This window comes from Myotis nattereri, assembly GCF_964212035.1.
Source record: "Myotis nattereri genome assembly, chromosome: 4".
NCBI lineage: Eukaryota > Metazoa > Chordata > Mammalia > Chiroptera > Vespertilionidae > Myotis > Myotis nattereri.
In genome coordinates this window covers 106,690,109-106,711,816 of record NC_138079.1, presented here as the reverse complement: position 1 = coordinate 106,711,816, position 21,708 = coordinate 106,690,109, and the positions used below count along the sequence as shown (strand labels likewise).

Genomic DNA, 21,708 nt, shown 5'->3' with positions numbered 1-21,708 from the left:
AGTGAGGCAGCCGTGACCTCGGAAGACCCACAGTTCAGAGGAAGGCCAGGCGGGAGCTGAAACAGCGCAAAGCGGTGAGATAAGTGCTATCGATGTAACAGGGCGTGAGTTAGTAAGAAGCCGCTGGCCTCAGCCCCCCTTGCCTCTCCCCTACACACACGAGACCCACATTGTGCTTCCAATAAAAGCTCCCAGGGGCCTCAGGAGGGGGCGAGCTCCCCAAACTGGGAGGAGGGGTGCAGGCATTTCCGGCTGTGTGACACTGCAGGGCTGCCTCATGGTGCCCAGGGAGGTGACAGGACCCAGGGGGGTGCCTGTGTGATGCTCCGAGGGGAGGCTCCCCCCCCACACACACACACCCTCGCTGCCTGGGCACGCATGTCCAAGCTGGGAAGGAGCAGCGAGGACCCGCCTACCAGGGCAGGCGGACGCGGACTTGGACCTTGGACGGCAGCTGCTCAGATCGGAGCCCAGAGGGCTCGCCATGAGTGTCTGCCCTGCACGTGACGCCTCGCCCCCTCTTTCACCCTGGAGGCAGGGAGAGATGCCAGCAGCCACAAAGAGTAATTGATTATATTCTGGGGCCAGAGGGCTTGGCATCAGACTGAGGTTTATTTGGAATAACACACTCCCATGGCGTTCCGTACATCCAGGGAGAAGCCAGCCTGGCCTGACAGCTGCATGCACAAGGAGAACAGGGAGTCGCTGCTTCTGCCCTGAGGAGGAGAATTCCAGGGAAGTCCGCACAGGGGAGGTGCAGTTTAAGGGGCTGAGGGGTGACCAGGAGGTCACGGGGGGCGGGGGGGCGGGGGGGGGAGGCTGGGGGGGGAGGGGGGAGGTCTATGCAAAGGCAGAGAGGTCTGCAGGCCTTGCTGCTCCTCGGCAGTGTGAGCAGCCTGCGCGGTGGGGGCACCGAGGGCGGGAGGGGAGGCCGCTGAAGAAGGCCCTGCTGCCTCATCCTGAGCTCCAAGACGTGGGTCGGTCACACCCACGTGCAGAAACAAGTCTGAATTGCAGGCTTAAAACGGCAGAAATGAGTTGGAATCAAAGTTTCTAAACTTGCACTTTAAAGTAGAACATTTTCTTATTCATGAGCCGCTGTATACGTTGACGTTGACTGCAGCTCCGATCTCTAACTAAGACACAGTAGGGATCGATCTTTCCTGACCACAATGGTCTTGGATGCAGGAAGCATGACTTCCTCGTGTTAAGCCTGGCCTGCGTGCCCAGTGACAAGGCCGGTGAAAAGCTGACCGCGGTCACTCTGAAACCCTCCCCAGCCAGAGTCAGTGAAAATCCAGGGTGTGACCCGGTCCAGGTGGTGAGGAGGGCCTGCAGTTTCAGTCCACACGCGTGACTTCCAGAACGCGGACTCCCTCTGCGGTCACCCGAGCTGGCTCCCCGATGCAGGACACAGGACCTTTCCCTGGTCCAGCGTCCCTGGGGGACACCAGGCAGCCATTGCCTCTGAGCTGGGCACAGGCCCCGGCTCCTCCCCAAGACCTCCAACTGGCCGTGGCCCCCCTGAGCAGGGAATCAGCCCAGCTCAGCCCACTTCTGGGGGCCCGGATCCCCCAGGCCCTCTCGGGTTAAAGTTCAAGTGCCGAAGCCTGCTCTAAAGCAGTGTTTTTCAAACTGAAGATCATGGCCCATCAATAGCTTATCAAATCAATGTAATGGATCATGGCCTATAACGCTGTAATCATTATATGTATTATTTTTTATTGTTTAAGATTTGAAGGGTGAAATGACTCGTTAAATTTTATTTAATGATTCATTTGTTTTGGTCATGCATACATTTTTTTTCAACCATCTAAGATTTTTTTTTTTATTGCTTAAAGTATTACAAAGGGTATTACATATGTCTCCTTTTTCCCCCCACCCTTGACAATCCCCTGGCCTCCCCTACCCCCCAGTGTCTTATGTCCATTGGTTATGCTTATATGCATGCATACAAGTCCTTCAGTTGATCTCCTACCCCGCTTCTGCCCCCCTACCCTACCGGGCCTTCCCGCTGCAGTTTGACAGTCTGTTCAATGCTGCTCTGCCTCTGTATCTATTTTTGTTCATAAGTTTATAAGGGTCTTTATTATCCATGAATGAGTGAGATCATGTGGTATTTTTCCTTCATTGACTGGCTTATTTCACTTAGCATAATGCTCTCCAGTTCCATCCATGCCGTTGCAAATGGTAAGAGTTCCTTCTTTTTTACAGCAGCATAGTATTCCATTGTGTAGATGTACCACAGTTTTCTAATCCATTCACCATCTAAGATCTTTTTAATGTTTTTTGCCAAACATCTGATTATGAACAGGTTCAAACACATCAAAAGTTGAAAGAATTGTACAATGACCATGCATATCCCCATCATCTAGAACAGTGGTTCTCAACCTTCCTAACGCCGCGACCCTTTAATACAGTTCCTCATGCTGTGGTGACCCCCAACCATAAAATTATTTTTGTTGCTACTTCATTACTGTAATTTTGCTACTGTTATGAATCGTAATGTAAATATCTGATATGCAGGATGTATTTTCATTGATACAAATTGAACATAATTAAAGCACAGTGATTAATCACAAAAACAATATGTAATTATATATGTGTTTTCTGATGGTCTTAGGCGAACCCTGTAAAAGGGTCGTTCGACCCACAAAGGGGTCACGACCCACAGGTTGAGAACCACTGATATAGAATCTATCGTTAATTTATATTTTTTAATTTTGTAGATTAAGGTATAATTTAAATACAGTGAGATTCGCCCGTTTTAGTGTATAGTCCAGTGGTCGGCAAACTGCAGCTGGCAAGCCACATGCGGCTCTGTGGCCCCTTGAGTGTGGCTCTTCCACAAAATACCACATGCGGGCGCGCATGTATAGTGAGATTGAAACTTCGTGGCCCATACGCAGAAGTTGGTATTTTGTGGAAGAGCCACACTCAAGGGGCCATAGAGCCGCATGTGACTCGCGAGCCGCAGTTTGCCGACCACTGGATGAGTTTTGACAGACACAGTTGAGTAGCCACCGCCACAGCCATGATACAGAATAGTTCTTCAACCCAAGACAATCTCCCCGGCCCTTCACAGCGCCCCGCCCCCGCCCCCGGGCCCCTGGCCACCACTGGCCTACGTTCTCTCCCTGTAAACTGTCATATAAACAGTCATACCGTGAGTGGCATTTTGAGTCTGGCTTCTTTCATAAGGCATTGGAGATTCTTCCGTAGTGTATATAAAGCAGATGTTTAAAAATTGCTAAACAGTATTCCCTCGTGTGGATGTGCTGTTTATCCACGCACCAGCTGCGACGTCAGGGTTGTTTTCATTAGTTGGCAATTGCCAATAAAGTCGCCACAAACACTTGCAGATGGGTTTGTGTGTGAACCTGAGTTCTCCAGGGTAAATGCCTAGACGAGTGGGTCGTGCGGTGAAACACGTTTTATGTTTATAAGGAACGGCCACACTGTTTTCCAGATGATGGTACCGTTTTGCAATCCCCGCAGCCGTCTGAGAATCCCAGCAGTTCCAACCCTCACCATCGGCTGGCATTGTCTACATATTTAAAGTGTTTGAGCCATTGCAATCTGTGCGTCAGGGGTCTCGTGGTGGTTTTATTTTGCAATTCCCTGATGACTAATGCTGTTGGTCATCTTTCACGAGCTTCTTGCTATGCATCTGTATTTATTGGCAAAATGTAGGTTCAAGTCTTTTGCCCATTTTTAAAAATTGATTTGTTTTCTCATTGAGTGTTGAGGGTTCTTTATATATTATGGATATAAGGCCTTTGTCAGATATATAATTTGCAAATATTTTTCACAGTCCGATGCGTACCTTTTTATTTCCTTATTTCTTCAACCTTTGAAGAGCAGAAGCATTTGCTGAAGTGCAGTCTCATTTTTCATTTGTGTTCACGTGAAGGTTTTAAAACAGCTTTACTGAGATACAAACCCTACAATCCATCCATTAAAAGTGTACAATGCGGTTTTTTAGTATATTCGTAGGGTTGGGCAACCTTCACCACACGCAATTTTTGGAATATTTCCAATCCCCAGAGGACACCCTGCAGCCCTTCACCATCAGTTATTCTTCCAGTCCCATCGCCAGCCCTGGACAATACTCGTCTACTTCCTGTCTCCATAGCCCAGTGGTTCTCAACCTTGGCTGCACATTAGAATCACCGGGGGATCTTTTTAAAATCCTGATTTCCGGGCCTCGTCCTCCAGAAATTCCGTTTCTTTGTTACTAATGTTGTGGCCCCACCCCATAACAAAGAAACAGAATTTCCCAGGTGATTCTAATATGCAGACAAGGTTGAGAACCACTGCCATAGACATTTCACAAAAATACCATCACACAACATGTGGTCCTTTGTGACCAGCTTCTTTCATTTAACATGTTTTCAAGGTTCATCCATGTTGTAGCATGTATCTGTACTCCATTTTTTAAATTCCTAAATAATATTTTCTTGTATAAATACGCCACATTTTATTTGCCATCAGTTGGCTACTATGAATAATGTTTCTGTGAACATTCATGTACAAGTTTCTATATGGACACGTGTTTTAATTTCTCTTGGGTATATAGCTAGGAGCAGAATTGCTGGATCATATGGTAGCGTGTTTAAACCATTTGAAGGACTGCCAGACTGTTCTCCAAAGGGCTGTCCATGTCATATCCCCATCAGCAGCGTATGAGGGTGTGAAGTGATGTCTCACTGTGGTTTTAATTTGCATGTCCCTGATGATGCTAAGCATCTTTTCATGAGCTTCTTGGCCTCTTATATATCTTTTTTGGAGAACTGCCTATTCAGATCCTTTGCCCATTTTCAAATTGGGATTTCATTGTTATTACTGAATTAGTGCCCCAGTGCATGGATTCGTGCACATGAAAGGAAATTAATTAGAAGGTGGCCTGCGGGACAGGACTGGGCGAGACGGGCTGGACACAGTCCCTTCCCAGCTGGCCACACGTCTCCAGCAGGTGGGGTCCCGCAGCCTAGCCTGTGGGGATCAGTCAAAACCAGCTCTCCAACATCCCCTGAGGAGTCCCGGATTGTGAGAGGATGGTTCTCAAGTGATGCACCCTGGAATCGGGCTCCCTCCTCTCTGGTTCCAGGGTGCATCATCTGAGAACTGCTGCTGCCAAGTCACAGCAGCTTAGCAGCTCCTGCATTGAGCATCTGCCCCCTGGTGGTCATTGCACATAATAGCTACTGGTCGGACGGTTGGACGGTCGGACGGTCGTTTAGCCTTTTTTCTATACAGATTCTAATTGTTGTTTACATATTCTAGATACAACTCTCTTATCTGCTACCTGATTTGCAAAAGTTTTCTTTCATTCTATGGATTGTCTTTTCACTTTCTTGGTGGCGTCTTTTAAAGCACAGAGGCTTTTAAAATTGATGGTATTAAGTTCATCTGTTTTCTTTTGTTGCTTGTACTTGTGTGTCATAACTAAGAAACCATTGCCTAATCCAAATTCAGGAAGATTTATGCTTATGTTTTCTTCTATGAATTTTGTACGTTAGCTCTTACATTTAAGTCCTTGCTCTATTTTGTATATGATGTGAGATAAGGATCCAACTTCATTCTTTTGCATGTGGATATGCAGTTATCCCAGCACCATTTATTGAAAAGGTTAGTCTTTCCTCACTAAATTGTCTTAACATGCATTAATATTTTATTATATTTGCTTTATGACATATCTGTCCGCCTTCTCATTCCTCTATCCATCCATCAATATATCTTATTTTTTTGTGTATTTCAAAAAGTGAGTTGCAAACACCAGAATACTTCAGCCTGAATATCATCAACTACAGTTTGATATTTGTCCCCAATTTTAATGTAAAATTTACATACAATGGAATGCACAATCTAAGTGTCTCATTTGCTTAGTTTTGACAGATGCATTCACTTGTGCAATGCAAATCCCTTATCAAAATATAGAACATCGACACCACCCCAGAAAGTTCCCTCACATGCATTTATTTTTATATGTTTATTTTTAACAAATGCATGTGCCCATGTAACCACCGCCCCAATCAAAATATACACCATTTCCATCTCCTAGGGAAGTTCTCTTTCACTTCTTTGCAGTTAACCTTGCCCCGCCCCACCCGCACCCAAACAACACTAATCTTGTTTCTACCACAATAGCTTGGTTTTGCTGTTACAGAATTTCACATACATGAAATTCTATGATGTGTACTATCTTGTGGTCTGCTTATTTTGCCCCTATAGGACTGAATAGAAAATATATGAATGAGTGGCATCTTGCAAGGTGAAATATTGCTTTGTTGATGTGTGTGTGTGCGCGTGCGCGTGCGCGTGTGTGTATGATTGTACTGAGCCAAAATAGAAAACGCATTTCTTTTTTTAATATATTTTTTATTTTTTTAAATATTTTTTTATTGATTTCAGAGAGGAATGGAGAGAGAGAGGAAGAGAGAGGGAGAGAGAGAGAGAAAGAGAGAGAGAGAGAGAGAGAGAGAGAGAGAGAGAGAGAGAGAAACATGAGAGAATCACTGATTGGCTGCCTCCTGCATGCCCTTAATCGAAATCGAGCCTGCAACCCGGGCATGTGCCATTGACTGGAATTGAACCCAGGACCCTTCAGTCTGCAGGCTGAAGCTCTGTCCACTGAGCCAAACCAGTTAGGACTTAATATATTTTTATTGATTCCAGAGAGGAGGGGAGAGGGAGAGAGAGAGAGAAACATCAATGATGAGAGAGAATCATTGATCGACTGCCTCTTGCAAGCCCCACACTGGGGATCAAGCCCGCAACGTGGGCTTGTGCCCTGACTGGGAATTGAACCATGACCTCCAGGTTCATAGGTCGATGCTCAACCACTGGGCCACGCCGGCCGGGTGAAAATGCATTTCTTACTCTGGGTTGTAATCAAAGAGACTTAAGTTACTGTTCTCCTGGAACAGAACCCTGTTTCTTTCCTTCCTGCCCTGTCACTCTCCCTGCCTCCTTAGCGTCCCAATCGCATATCAATTACCCCAGTGATTGGTCTCCCCTTCATACCTGTCAAGTTCTGTTCTTTCCCTTGGGTCACTCACCACATGGTCTCACTCGCCCTCACACTGGAGAACTACTCACCCATCAGATGCCCTCCTTGTTGGCCTCTCCTCTAGAAAACTCTCTCTGCTCCTGTCCTTCCCTTTTAGAACGGGTACCAAATCTTACTCACCTTTGCAGTCCCCAGCTCCTAGGATGGCTGATTCATAACAGGCATCAGTAAATATTCACTGAATGAATGAACCCCAGGGCTCTGGGTGACAGGGTTTCACATACACCAACCTGATTCTTTCCCAAGGCCCCATTCCTGCTTATGTTATGTCTCTGATTTGTTAACCATCATGCTTTGCAATCTCCTTTAATTGCCCTGAAACCTTAGTCTTTCCGTTTCTTCTCCCTATGCCCAATGTTAGGCCTTTCATCGTTGTTACTCCCTCCCAGACATGCTGACGCAAACAGCTCTCATTTATGAGGATGACATCATAGCCTTATCTTTGTGGCCTTTGCCCCAGGATCCTCCCCCATCCTGCCAAAGTGACATAAATTCTGTGACTGTGGATATGGGAGGAAGTGTGTAAGGTGTGTGCACCTGCACCCAGAGAGATGTTCACCAAAATGTCACAGTGGCTACATCTGAGATTTCAGATTATTTCACTTAATTTTTTTATTATATATTTTTATTGACTTCAGAGAGGAAGGGGGAGGAAGAAAGAGATGGAAACATCAATGATGAGAGAGAATCAGTGATTGGCTGCCTCCTGTACTCCCCCTGCTGGGACTGAGCCCACAACCCGGGGCATGTGCCCTGACCAGGAAATAAACCGTGACCTCCTGGTTCATAGGTCAACGCTCAACCACTAACCCACACAGGTCGGGCTCTCTTAATTTTGTATACTTTTCTGTATGGCTTTAGCTTTCTAACTGAGAATTGCATTCATTACCTACTGCTATGGTAATGTTGCCACAAGCCCTCCATGGCCTGCAACGGTAAGCATTTATGGCTCACACTCGGTTGTTGATTAGGTGGCTCTGCTGATCTTGGCTGGACTCTCATGTCTGGGCATAGACTGGCTGATCTAGATTGGCCATGACAGGGACAGTGAAGGTGACTTTGTGCCACATTATTTCTAATCCTGTGGGAGAGCCAATGGCATGAATGCAAATAAGTCCAATCATGGAAGCAAATTTTCAAGTTTCTGCCCCATCACATCTGTTAACATCCCATTTTCCCAAAACAAGTCATGCGGCTGAGCTCGCAGTCCAAGTGAGAGACACTTATAAATTACATGGCAAGGAGTGTGGGTACAGGGAGGAAGGGATAAAGAATTGGGACCATCATTACACTCTCCTACAAACGTGTTCTGACTTTATATTCAGAAAAAGCAGTAAAGCTGGTGTTGTACAAGATGGCTGCCAGAGCTCCAGCCCCAATCCTCCAGCTGGTACAGGTGAGCGACGCCTGTGGAAAGGTGAGGCAGCTATTTCACCCCGGAAAAATCTCAAAGTGTCTCGTGGGCTCTGATGGGTCACATGCCCACCTCTGCCCAAATCACTAGGGCTGAGGGACCACAGTATTCTGAGGACCACTCCTGAGTCACCGCCCACTTTGGGGGTTGGGGTGGACACGTCTGGACTGAGAGCTGGAGAGGGTGCTCTTCAGAGGAATATCAGGGTGCTGCCGGAGGGGCCCACTTAGATAAGATGGCCCAGGGGCTCCTGAGACGAGGGCTGGAGTGCCCTTCATTGGCACGGGGCACGGTCCCAGAAGACACTGAGGGAGTGGGGAAGTGAAGGAGGAGGGAAAGGAGCCAGTGAGGTGTGTCCATGAGCGGGGGGACCGGGGCTCCGTCTCTCTGGACCTCTGGGAGGCTGCTGACCGTGTCTCAGAGCTGCCCCCCGCATTCCCTGAGAAGTGAGGACGCGGGTGTTCATCCCCCAATTCCAATCATCGTTGCCAAGGCCTGCTCCTGTGGGCATCAACTCTCCATACACCCTCTGCTCAGGGGAAGCTGGCCCCTGTGGCCAGAGAATGCCTCGGGCAGAGTCTCCGGTGCTGGCAGCGAGAGGCTGGGACTGGTGAGTGGGAGAGGATATGGGCGGGGCATCGACAGTGTCTGCTGCAGAGGGAAAAACAGGTCATGGTGCCAACCAGCTGTTAGGACAGGGGCTCATTTTGGTCTGGGTCCTTCTCTCAAGGAAAGGAGGCCATCGGTGCTGCCTCTGGGTAGAGTCCCAGAGAAGAAGAAAGCAGAGGGGGTAAGGGACAGGCTGTGGAGTAGGGCAGATATGCAGGGTCATCCAGTGTTCTCTTGCTGGCTGTGAGACCTCGGGCAAGTTACTTAACCTCTCTGAGCCTCAATTTCCTCATCTATAAAATGGGAATATATAGGGTTGTGTGAAGATTAAATGAGATAACTGATTTCATAGCACTGGACACATGGTGATCAAAGAGTTGGTTCAACTGATCTTTGACAAAGGAACAAAGACACTTTGATGGAGAAAGGACAGCCTTTTCAACAAATGGAGCCGGAACAACCGCACATCCATTGGAGAAAAGAGAAAGAAAATAAAGAAAAAAAGAATCTAGACATAGACCTTCTACCTTTCACAAAAATAATTCTAAATAGACCATAGACCTAAATGTACAACGAAAAACTATAAAATTTCTAGAAGATACCATAGGAGAAAATCTAGGATCTAAGTTTAGCAATGAGTTTTTAGATCAACATTGAAAGCATGATCCATAAAAGAAAAACTTTGTTACGTTGGACTTTATTAAAATTTAAAACTTCTGCTTTAAGATAAGCAAACACTTGGGATCATTAAAAACTAAGCCGAAGACTTAGAGAAAAATCTTTGCAAAACACATATCCAGTAAAGGATTTATATCCAAACTGTACAAAGGATTTTTAAAACTCAACAAGAAGATAGCAACCCAATTTTAAAATGGGCAAAAGATCTCAACAGACCATATATATACATGCAGATGACGAATAAGCACATGGAAAGATGCTTAACTAACACGGCTTTAAGGAAACTGCAAATTAAAACAACCATGAGATGCATATCTACTGGATGGGCTAACATTTCAAAAACTGACAGTGCCAAATGCTGGCGAGAATGCAAAGCCGTGAGGACTCTTGCTCATTGCTGGTGGGAATGCAAATGGTGCAGCCACTATGCAATACAGTTTTTTTAAAAATATATAATTTTTTATTTATTTTAGAGAGAGAGAAAGGGAGCGGGATAGAGAAATAGAAACATTGATGAGAGAGAAACATTGATAGGCTGCCTCCTGCACGCCCCCTACCGGGGATGGAGCCCACAACCCTGGCATGTGCCCTGACTGGGAATCAAACCGGTGGTGACCTCTTGGTTCATGGGCTGATGTTCAACCACTGAGCCACCTGACCAGGCCAGTTTGGTTTCTTGCGAAACTAAACATATTTCTACCTTATGATCCTGCAATAACACTTGGTATTTATTCAAAGGAGTTGAAAATATGCCCACACAGAAACATGCACATGAGTGTTTATAGCAGCTTTATTTGTAATTGCAAAAACTGAAAGCCCCCCTAACCAGTTTGGCTCAGTGGATAGAGCGTCAGCCTGTGGACTGAAAGGTCCCAGGTTGGATTCCAGTCAAGGGCATGTACCTTGGTTGCAGGCACGTCCCCAGCAGGAGGTGTGCAGGAGGCAGCTGATCAATGTGTTTCTCTGATCAATGTTTCTAACTCTCTATCCCTTCCTCTCTGTAAAAAATCAATAAAATATATATTTTTTTAAAAACTGAAAGCCAGCAAGGAGTCCTTTAGTGGGTGACCGGACACACAATCTCTGGTGCTCCCAGACAAGGGAATATTATTCAGCACTGAAGAGAAATGAGGTACCAAGCCTCTAAAAGACATGGAGGAATCCGAAACGCATATCACTAAGAAGAAACCAGTCTTAAGAGGCTGTACTGTCTGATTTCAACTATATGACATTCTGAAAAAGGCAGAACTCCAGAGACAATAAAAAGACCAGTGACCCCTAGGATTCTGGGGGAGGAGGATGAGTAAGTGAAACCAGGCTGACACTCTAACCACTTAGCCACACGGGTCAGGGCTAAAATTAATTTTATTACTTTTTTAAAACCTGAAGGATAGGCTTAAAAACGAGTGTCTTGTGATGTAGTCTGAGCTGAGCTTGTATTGAGGCAACACTGGGAAGTCCCTGGATTGCCTGGATTATTATTTTGAGGCCTCCTGGCCAGTCTCCAGGCCTGACCCAGAGCCGCCCCTAATACAGTGTGGACAGCTTGGGCGGGACTGTGCCTGAGACGACAGACTTCACGTCTGTTCTTTCTCGTGGGCCTCAGGACAATGCCCTGTTTTCTTTAACTCTTTGTTTTGACATAATTTCAGACTCACAGAAAAATTGCAAGTACAAAGAATTCCTCATGGACAACAGGGGGATGGGAGCATGAGTTTGTGTGTGTGGGGGGGGGGGAGGTTGGGGGTTAATGGGGGGGATGTGGACACATTTGTAATACCTTAACTAATAATAATAAAAAAAAAATAAAAAAAAAGAATTCCTGTATCCCCTTCCCCCAGCTTTTCCAAATGCCTTCGCACCCGACCACACCCGCTCGATCCTTTCCTGCCTCTTCACAGCCCAGCACACAGGCTGAAGGGCGGGCTCTGGCCCGGCCTCTTCTCTTCGTCAAGCTGATGGGAACACGATTGAGCGCCTCATTCGTGTCGGGCTCTGTCCCCGGCACCTTTCACCTACTTCACCCCTCCACCCTCACAGCCCTCGGAGTGGGGCCCATCGCCACCCCGCCCTGCAGAGGCGAAAGCTGGGGCTCAGGGACAGTGTGCCCAAAGTCTCATGGTCAGCGAGTAGTGGAGCTGGCGTGCAGGTGCAGGCCTGGGGGCAAGCGAGGAGAGAGCAAAGAATGACTTACCGATGCAGAAAGCTGGGCGGGAGCCCAGTTCGGGGCAGTCAGCCCAGACCACACGTTCCCCAGGTGAGACCTCTGCTCTCACGTGCAGATGAGATTGGCGCGAACTCAGAGCCAGCAGGACTGGAGGAGAGAAGGTCTGCTCCTCACAGAGGGAAGCGTGGCGTTCATTCTGAACTGCCGGGGCTCAAACACTGACTACATAGGCATGCGAGTGTGAGTGTGAGTGAGTGTGACTGCGGTGTGGGAGGGAGCTTGAGTCCGCAGCATTTGTCACAGGTTAGGCGCACAGTAGGATCGAGAGAGAATGAGTGTGTGAATAATGAGGAAAGAGAACTGAAGTACTCTCCCCCGCCACCTGCCACCCCCCACCCCCCCATCCCCGCAAGCCAACCCTTCCTCACCAGAGGCTTTGCTGCTTCCCTGGTTCACCTTCCACCACAGAACCCCTTGGGCTGCCCTTGACTCCCAGGAGTTTGCCTCCACTCTCAGACCAGGCGCTCCTTGAGGGCAAGGTGGGGTCAGCATTCTCTCTGGGTCCCCAGCACTGCCGGGCCTGAGTCTGCCCATCTCCTACCGCCCCTCCTTCTGCGCTCCCCTCCTCAAGGCTCTCCAGCCAATCTGGCCTTCAGGTCATCCCTGTAACATGCTAAGTTGGTTCCCACCCCAGGGCCTTTGCACTTGCTGCTCTCTCTCCCTAAACTAGTCTTCGCCGCTGTCCTCTTCAGGTTCTCAGCTCCAATGCCTACCCTTAAGGATACGTGCAAGCCACCAGCCCCCCTGGCCTAATAGGTTCCTCTTTTTGCTTTCTTCTTGGGGCTGCTTGTTCCCTGAAATACTTTATCCATTTAGTGGTTTTCCCACCTTCTGGCTGCATCAGGGCTCTTATGTGGCCCAGTGGTTAGTGGTCTATGGAGCCTGGGTTCGAATGCCACACCCGCTGCGACTCTGAGCAAGCTTCCCTCAGAGGTTCTGTGCCTCCATTTGCCCGTCTGTGAAATGGGTGGGAGTAGCCGAGTTCCTCACTGGGCAGTTGCGAGCGTTATCCGAGCTGATGGGGGCCCTGAGCACAGGGTGTCGGGGTACCAGTGATTGAGAACGGTGCTTTACCGTCTAAATATGCCCGGAGCCCGACATACAGCAGGCGCTCAGGCAGCATGTGGGCGGGATGAGCACCCACTGGCACTTCGCAGTCCTTGGGCTGCGGTGGGGGGAGGGGGGCGTGGTGGGGGGGGTGCCAGGAAGGACAGCGGGAGGGGCGCAGGGACCGGCCGCAGCGAATGGGCCTGGTCGGGACGGGCTTTCATTCTGAGAGCACCGGGAACTACTGCGCGCTCCCCGAGGGCGCGACCTCGCGGCTGCGGGGGAGACCGCGCGCGGGGGGCGCCCCCAGGAAAGGTCAGCGGCGCGGCTCGCGGGGGCGAAGGGACAGCGACTCTTGAATTGACTGCGCCCGGGGTGGGCGGGGAGGTGCATGCAAATCCGGGGGCGGGCGCGGGGCGGGGCCGGAGGCGGGGCCGGAGGCGGGGCCGGAGGCGGGGCGACGGGCCCGCCCCAGGAAAGCCCCGCACCCGCCGCCATCCCGGCCACCAGCAGGTGCCACTTCCCGCTCGGGCGCCGCCGGGGAATGGACCGGAGCGCGCAGGTAGGACCCGGGGCGCGGGCGGGGGCTCGCCGGGGCGTCGGGGAGGTGCGGGGCCAGGCGCGGGGTCCCGGGCCCGACTCGCGCGGGGAGGAGCCGGGCAGGAAGGCTGGCCCGGGTGCTCGGAAGCCCAGCGCCTCCGAACTGGTGCGGAGACATCGGCGGGGACGGCCTCTAGGGGCTTGGGGATGCGGAGCGCGTGGGGTGACCCAGGTCTCGGGCCGTCGCCCCCTGGCCCGCGCACCGGGAGCTGGTGAGACTGTGGGGGGGAAAGTGCGGCAGAGCAGAGAGTGTTCAGCTGGAGACCAGCTGGAGGAGTCTGGGGCCGCGGCCTGCCTTCCCCCTTGGGCCTCCTTATTGGAGTGCCGTTGGGTGGACCCAGCCCTGGATGCCTCTGCGCAGGCCGTTCTGAAGCTGCAAGTCTCCGGAGTTAAGTCAGAAAGCCTCTCTCCCGGTGCTGTGCACCACGGCCATTTCCAGGTCAGGGCAGGGCGCGCGGGCACAGGCAGCTGAAATGCCCCCGGGAAGGCGTGGATGAGGATGGGGACCGGGCAGTCTGCCCCAGAGCCCGCCGCCTCCACCTGACAACTATTTGTCAAACCTCCGAATGACGGAATCCTCCGGGGTCCGATTACCTGCAGGTTCCCAGGCCCCCTTCCGCGAGAGAGGCTCAGTAAACCCAGGACTCTGGATGTAAAAACAAAACCCCGAATCCCTATTTGCTATAATCAGGAGGGACCGGGACCAGGGACCGCTGGCCGATGCTGGGGTTCACAGTGCGCCCCCAGACCGGCTCTAACCTGCTTGAGCCCCAGTCCTCTGAGAGCTGTGACCCTGCAGCTCGTCCCCTCTGGCTGGCCTCTCAGGAGCTGGAGCATTTGCTGGGACATCAGCGCCTTTATTAACACCCTAAAGTCTGTTGGGGAAACTGAGGCTCGGGTGTCCATATGGCCAGGGTGTCCCCCACAGTCCGGGGGTTCCAGAGTCAGCAGAGGCCCTGAACTGGACTAGCCCAACCTGTGATTAGAGGAGGACGCTGAGGCTGGGCTGGGAGGGACCAACCCAGCCATCCCCCCACTCGCCAGCACTCACAGGGCTCCTCCCGGCACCGCTCCAGTGCTGCTCTGGGCTCTGGTGTTTGCCCTGAGGAGGCCTCCCTCTGGGGAGGGGGGAGCTCAGTGGGGGTGATCAGCTCTTCAGGGGCATGAGACCAGCCTCACGGAGCAGGACCCTGAGCCAGCCGTGGAGGAGGAGCAGAGGAGCTGGCAGGGGAGAACGGGAGGGAGGGTCCCCTGAGCAGTGGGAACAGCGTGGACAAAGGCTGGGAGTGTGAAAGGTGGGTGTGGGGTGCTAGGGAGCAAGGCGAAGCCGGGGTGGGGGAGGGGGGAGAAGGTGGGCTTGGCCGCGTTGCAGAAGGTCTCAAGGGCCATGCTGAGGCGTAGGCCAGCGTGTCCTGCCGTTGCCTGAGCCCTAAGCGCCGCCGTGCAGATTTCTGGGCCCCACCGGCCTTTGGAGTCGAATCTGGAGGGAGGCGCAGGGAAGGCAGCGGGGTGGGGGGGACCATTAGCGAGTCGCCCTGGTTACAACACACCCATTTCCCAGCAGGTGTGGGGTGACCTCAAGGTTTCCACATTCAGAGCAGTGACTCAGTGCTGGTGTTTGTACCGCGGACCCCGGATCCCGGATCCCGGATCCCGGGGCTGCAGAAAGCCCAGCAGGCGGGGAGGTTGTTGCTCAGATTCAGAAAGGAGCTGAAGTGAGGTGTCAAAGAGGTGGGAAGAGGGCCTTTCCTGGACCCTCCTCGCCTACCCCCTGTCCCCTGTCCCCTGTCCGGCCCCAGGATGGAGGGCTTTGGGATCAAACAGCGCACTGCCCTCAGCTGCTTCCCATGCACCTGGGAGGGGGCAGGGACTGAAGGCCCCTCGGTGCTGCGTTTCCTCGTATTTGTGAAATCAAGCATCATGTTTTATAAGAAACTGATTACAATTTCCAACACATAGTCCATCCATAATAAGGGTTTTTGTCTATTGTTACTGTCGAGAAGCATAGCGCAGAGGTTCGGAGCATGGGTTCCGGAGCCACACTGCCCGATGCAGAGGCCAGCTTTGCTACTTACTAAGCTGCTGGCTTCTCGGGACCCCAGTTTCCCCATCTGTGAAAGTACAGTGCCTGTGCCATTGCACTGATGATGAAATTAGTAAGTGTCAGCACACAGAACAATGCCCGGTACAGAGTAAGCACTATGTATTTGTTAAATATTAAGAAATGAGCCCCATTGGATGGGGGTTAGTCTGCCCGTTTTGCAGGCGAGGAAACAGAATCAGCGGTGTGTGTGGTGGCCTTGCCTGCGGTCCCATGTGTAGGACTGACAGAGGGAGGGATTCGAACCCACTTCCCGCCCCAGCCTGTGTTCTTCACTGTCCCAGTTTGCTGGGGTGACCAAGAGGGACATCTTTCCCAGCATTCCTCATGGCCGGCACTGTGGAGCCGTACCCGGCCATGTCAGACCAGACTCCCCGTGGCTAGTCTGGAAGACAGGCCGATGGCTTGCGAGGAGGTTGTATGAACTTGCCCTTGCCAGAGTGGGTGGGAGAGCCCAGCGGTGGCTGCAGGTCCTGCAGGAGCCAGCGTCAGGTGGGCCGTGTTCCTGTTGCTTGTGGTGTGACTTCCAGCAAGCCATTCTGCGCCTCTGAGCTGGAGGCGCAGAGAAGGGCTTGAAGGCAGGGGCCCAGGTTCAGATGTGAGCTTGCTGCTTCCTCTCTGTGACCTGGAGGCTGTTGCCAAACCTCTCTGAGCCTCGGTTTGCTTGTCAGTGAAATGGGTATGTGGGGGGTGGTGTTCACAAGATAATTTTTATAGGCACCTTGCCCGTGGCTCGGTGATTGCAGTTTCTGTCCCATTTAGGACAGTCACCTCTCCATATCCTGGCACCGGGCTTCCTCATTCATTTCTTCTTCGAAGGTGTACTGAGCACGTACCTGTGCGGGCAGGTGCCCGGTGCTGCCGACAGAGCACCGGACCGTCCCTGCCCTCCTGAGCTTCATTCCACTTGAGAAGACAGGCCCCACCTACACACATGCTCACAGACCCCACCCTCATGTGTAATTCCTAAAGCCACGGGCTCGGAAAACCGCAAGTTTTTTCACAAAAATGTCAGTCGGGTGCACGACCTGACCTGAGCTCAGCTTGAGGCCACCGGGGCCTTTGTTTCTCCTCCTCGCTGAGCGCGTCCGTCCTGCAGGGATGTCCCTGTGGTGGGTCCCGGGGTGCTGCTCTGGACGCGTGTGTGTGTATATATGTGTGTGGGGGTGGGGGGGCAGGGGTGCTTCCGTCGGCTGGCATTTTGTCAACGGCGACCTTTGTATAATCGGAGGGATTCTGGCCCCAGGATTTCGCTGAGAGAACGTGGACCTGCGATGTCCTGTTGGTAGTGACAGCACCCGAAGGGGAGGGGGAGCAGGTGACGCGGGCCATGGCCTCCCTGAGGAGGGACAGTAAAGACGGGCAGAGGCTGGAGCAGAGCAGGTCTCATCCATCGCTCACCGGCTTCCGCTGCTGCTCGCCCGCGTGGCCGCCCGTCCCCTGCGTGCCTGCGCCTTTCCAAGAAGCGCCGATGCCTCGGTTCAGCTTTGGCTCTGCCGACTCACTCTCGCCTGGGCCCCCAGGGCCTCCTCGCCTCCAGGTGGCTTAAGAAGTCCAGGGTCTTGGCTGAAGCAGGCCTGGGTGCTGGGTCCTGCTGGGCCGGTCACCAGCCGGGTGTGGGGAGCAGGTTCCTGAGGGGAGGCTGTGTCGTTCTGAGCGGAGGACGTATGGAGGGACTCGCAGCCTCCAGCCCGCAGAGCCGCTCACAGGCTGAAAGTGACGTGTCCTGAGGGCCAGCGCCGGGCTCATGGCTCGCATTCACTCAGCAAACATGCCAGGCGCCGGGGACACGGCTCACATTCACTCAGCGAACATGCCAGGCGCCGGGTTCACTGCTCGCATTCACTCAGCGAACATGCCAGGCGCTGGGACACGGCTCGCATTCACTCAGCGAACATGCCAGGCGCTGGGGACACGGCTCCCATTCACTCAGCGAACATGCCAGGCGTCGGGCTCACGGCTCGCATTCACTCAGCGAACATGCCAGGCGCTGGGGACACGGCTCGCATTCACTCAGCGAACATGCCAGGCGCTGGGACACGGCTCACATTCACTCAGCGAACATGCCAGGCGCCGGGTTCACGGCTCGCATTCACTCAGCGAACATGCCAGGCGCTGGGACACGGCTCGCATTCACTCAGCGAACATGCCAGGCGCTGGGGACACGGCTCCCATTCACTCAGTGAACATGCCAGGCGTCGGGCTCACGGCTCGCATTCACTCAGCGAACATGCCAGGCGCCGGGGACACGGCTCGCATTCACTCAGCGAACATGCCAGGCGCTGGGGACATGCAGCCAAGGAGGGCCCTTGGGGAGCTGAGTCTAGTGGGGGAGGTGACTCTGGGGGGGTGACTTTTGGGCTGAGACCTGAAGTAAAGACGCGTGGCTACCCTCCGAAAAAAGAGTGCTCTGGAGGGGAACAGCAAATGCAAAGGCCCTGGGGTGGGGACAGGCTCGGTGTGTGGGACCCGCCACGAGGAAGCCGATGCGGTTGGATGGGACTGAGCCAGGGGGGGAGGGCGGTGCCTGCGTGGTCTCACTCGACGTGTAGAAGAGCCTTCAGAGCAGGACCCGCTCTTCTCCAGACGTCACAGACGGGAAACAGCACAGAATGGTCCAGTAACGCGTCCAGGGTGACAGCTGCCAGGCGGCAAGCAGGCTGCGACCTGCCGCTCCAGGGTCCTCAGTCTGCACCACTGGGTTTGGACACATCATGGAAACGGCTCAATGCGGAGGTCCACCTGCTGCTGCGATCACTGCTGGTGTGGCCCCGGCTGCGGCCAGCCCAGCAGCCCCGTGGGTGTGGCCAGGCCAGGCGTGGCTTTACAGACGACCATGTACCAGCGAGACCCTTCCCCCGGCCAGACAGTGAGGATGCACCCAAGCAGAGGGGGCGGGGAGGTGGGACCGGACGAGTGGAGGCCCTGCTCCATAGCAGACACTGTGCTGGGGCGAGGCGGGTAGACATCTGGGTGCCCCCCCCCCCGCCCCCGCATTTCTCTGAGGAGGAAGCTGAGCTTGGGGTAGAGCCTTACCTGGTGACACAACTCGGCAGGGGCAGCGTCTGGATTCAAGCCCAGGGCCGTGACCAGGAAGTCGTCCCTTGCACGTAGCCGCTGTGCTGGGCCGTCCCCACGGGGAGCAGAGGCAGGGACCTGAGTTTCTTGGTGGGAGATAAGGAGCGCGGGCGCTGAGAGCGCGGGGAGAGCGGAGGAGGCCCGTGGCTCCCGGAGCAGCAGGAGGGGAGGCGCCTTTTCAGAGGAGGACAGGCACTTTCTGGAGGAGAGACCAGCCCTCTGAGCCCATGGAGCCGCACCCCTGCCAGGCTGCCCGCCAAGATGGGGCAGCGGCCTCCGCGGGCCCCACAGCCAGGCAGCTCTGACAGATCTGTCCTGAGATGGAGCCAGGTGAGCTTTCCGGGAGCGTTCACCTTCTGGCTCCGGTCCTGGCCCTTGGAGGCGGTGACCATCGCCCTCCAGCACCTACCCAGCACTTCTCTTTTTCAGGCTACACAGCCAGAGTTCTTTAGCCAGTCTTCCTGACGCAGGGCAGGGTGAGAGCTCAGTCTGGCCTTGGACATGATCCAATTGGTCAGAGTCCCCTATAAAACTTCCCAGTCAGAGAGGAAAGGGACTTTTCTTTTTTCATCTTGCAGAGCTTTATTTGAAGGATCCACACAGGGAACATCCACCTCACTTCCATAGCTTCTTGTTTCACCTCCTTGGACCTGGAGCATATGCCTTTGTTGATGCAACCTGCAGTCATACTTTGCAGCAGCCATGTCCCACTTAGGGCTCATATTGGGCTTGTCAGTTAAAACTCCAGATTTCTCTTCTAATTACCTGAGCGGCTATCAAAGTTTCTTCCAGTCTGAGATTCCTTGCTTGAGGCTAACAATCGTTATCAGTCTTTCTTAATTTCTAATAAACGTACTTCGGGCTAAATGGCTATATTTTTTTCTCTTAGTACTGTTTTGGCTTTATTCCACAGGTCTTGTTATACAATGTCATTGGCTGCTAAAATAGTTTACAATTCCTCTTTTGTCTAAAAGTGCATGTGCTTTTAAAACATTTTAAGGTAGATGGAATTTTTGAAAGTTTTCTTACTGCTGATTTCTAAATTCATTGCATTACTAGGGCCCGGTGCACGAATCCGTGCACCTTGAAAGGAACTGTGGGCCGCAAGGCTGCGGTGGGCACAGGGTAGGTCTGTGCCCATCCTCCGCACCCCCCCAGCCCCTCCCGCTGTGGCCCCTGGTTCCCTATCTGCCGGCGGCCCTGCTCCTGCCGCCGCTGCCATGCGCTGATGGCACTGAGCAATTGGGGCCGGTGCCATCAGCGGGTGTGAGCGGGGCTGGCAAGAGGTGGCTGCTGGCCTCAATCGACCCTCAGGAGCAGGGGGAGGTGGAGAAGCCCTGAGGGATGATCAGGGCCAGCGCTGGGTCCCGGCAGTGGGTGCGAGCGGGCTGGCACCAGCAGTAAGTACGAGCACTAGGCAAGACCGCCGCATGCGGGAGCAAAGAATTTTCAGTAACCACCAGAGGCTCACCCTGATGACAGTGACCAGGCGCCCTGCCTTGGTCTGGCACCTCCTCCCCCCCCCCCCTCACCTGTTGCACCATCCCGCTGTGGCTGACGCCCACCATGTTCTGCATGCGCCCCCTGGTGGTCAAGGCACTTCATAGTGACCAGTTATTCAGTTGTTCCCCCATTTGGTCTATTTCCATATTAGGGTTATATATATATATTTAATATTTGTGGCTTTTATTATATAAAAATGAAGATTTTCTTTGTAAGATTTTCTGGTTAATTTTTCTGTATGATCTTCTTGCATTTGAAAGGAGGAATATTTTCTACTGGATAGGAAGTTCTAGAAATACATCTGTTAGCTCAAGCTTGCTAACTATGGCATTTATGTTGCTCATGTTTTCTGTGTTTTTGTCTACCTGGTTTATCCCCCCTTGTGATAAAGGATCTGTTCTCCTGGCCTTCTCTCTTTATTTTTTTTTTGTTTTGTTTTTCGCTTTTGCTTTCTTTTCAAAGCTGTTATTAGCTGCATATGAATAGAAAATATGAATAGAAGACGGGTTCATGCATTATACCTTCTTGGCCAGTTGTTCCTTTATCAGTATCAAACAGCCACCTTTCTCTCATTTAATACTTTGATGCTTTTAATTCTGTTTTATTTGGTATTAGTATCCCTATACCTATTATCTTTATTTGCATTTTTCTTGGCTAATTTTCTGATTCTTTATTTTCTTTTCTTCTACTCTAAAGTTGTAGGCTTTTTATTTGACCCCAGTCTGTGGCCAGATGAATTTAAAAGAAAACAAAACTTGCATCTCAGTCTCAACTCTGCAACCCACTTGCTACTATAGTAATCTCGGGCAAGTCATTTCCCTGTTTGGACCTCAATTTCCTCATCCCTAGATTGGGGAAGGGCCCGCTTTGCCCTTCTCTCTGGGTTTTTGTGGAAATAACTACGCTAGTGAATATGAAAGGCAGACGTCCCTGTGCACATACTGGCCACTGGGCGTACGTGTGGGCCGGCATTCCAGGCCGCAAGAACGCCGGTGCAAAGGCCTGGATGTGGGAAAGCGCCCACGTGAGGTGGCGATGACTTCCCTTTGGTCGCCTCCGGTTGGCCGCTGCCTCTGTTCGCAAAGGGGCATGAGTAAGACCCAGTCCCGGGCTGGCCTGGAGGAACTTCGTCTGCAGACGGGGAGGAGTGGTGGGCACAGCTCCCTGTGAGAGAACGGAAAGGCGGCTGGGACAGGGCCAGGCAGAGCGCTGAGGCGCTGAGGAAGTTTGGCCAGGAGTATCCTGAGGGGGTGGCACAGGAGGAGGCCGCGAGAGGCAGAGGCCGGCCCAGTGACGTGCAGGTGGGGGAGTCGGGCACGGCTGGGGAGGGCGGGAGAGTGCAGATGCGTCAGGACTGAGGAGGAAGGCAGTGGGGCTTG

At 52.4% G+C, this 21,708-nt stretch overlaps 1 protein-coding gene across 1 annotated transcript in view; it reads left to right on the top strand.

Annotated features, from left to right (window-relative positions):
- Positions 1 to 690: 690 nt before the first annotated feature.
- Positions 691 to 21,708, top strand: part of IL4R (interleukin 4 receptor) — a 47,531-nt gene continuing 26,513 nt past the window's right edge. The window contains exon 1 of the mRNA XM_081090245.1: positions 691 to 754. The gene's annotated coding sequence lies outside the window, so the exon portion shown is untranslated. The remainder of the gene's footprint in view (positions 755 to 21,708) is intronic.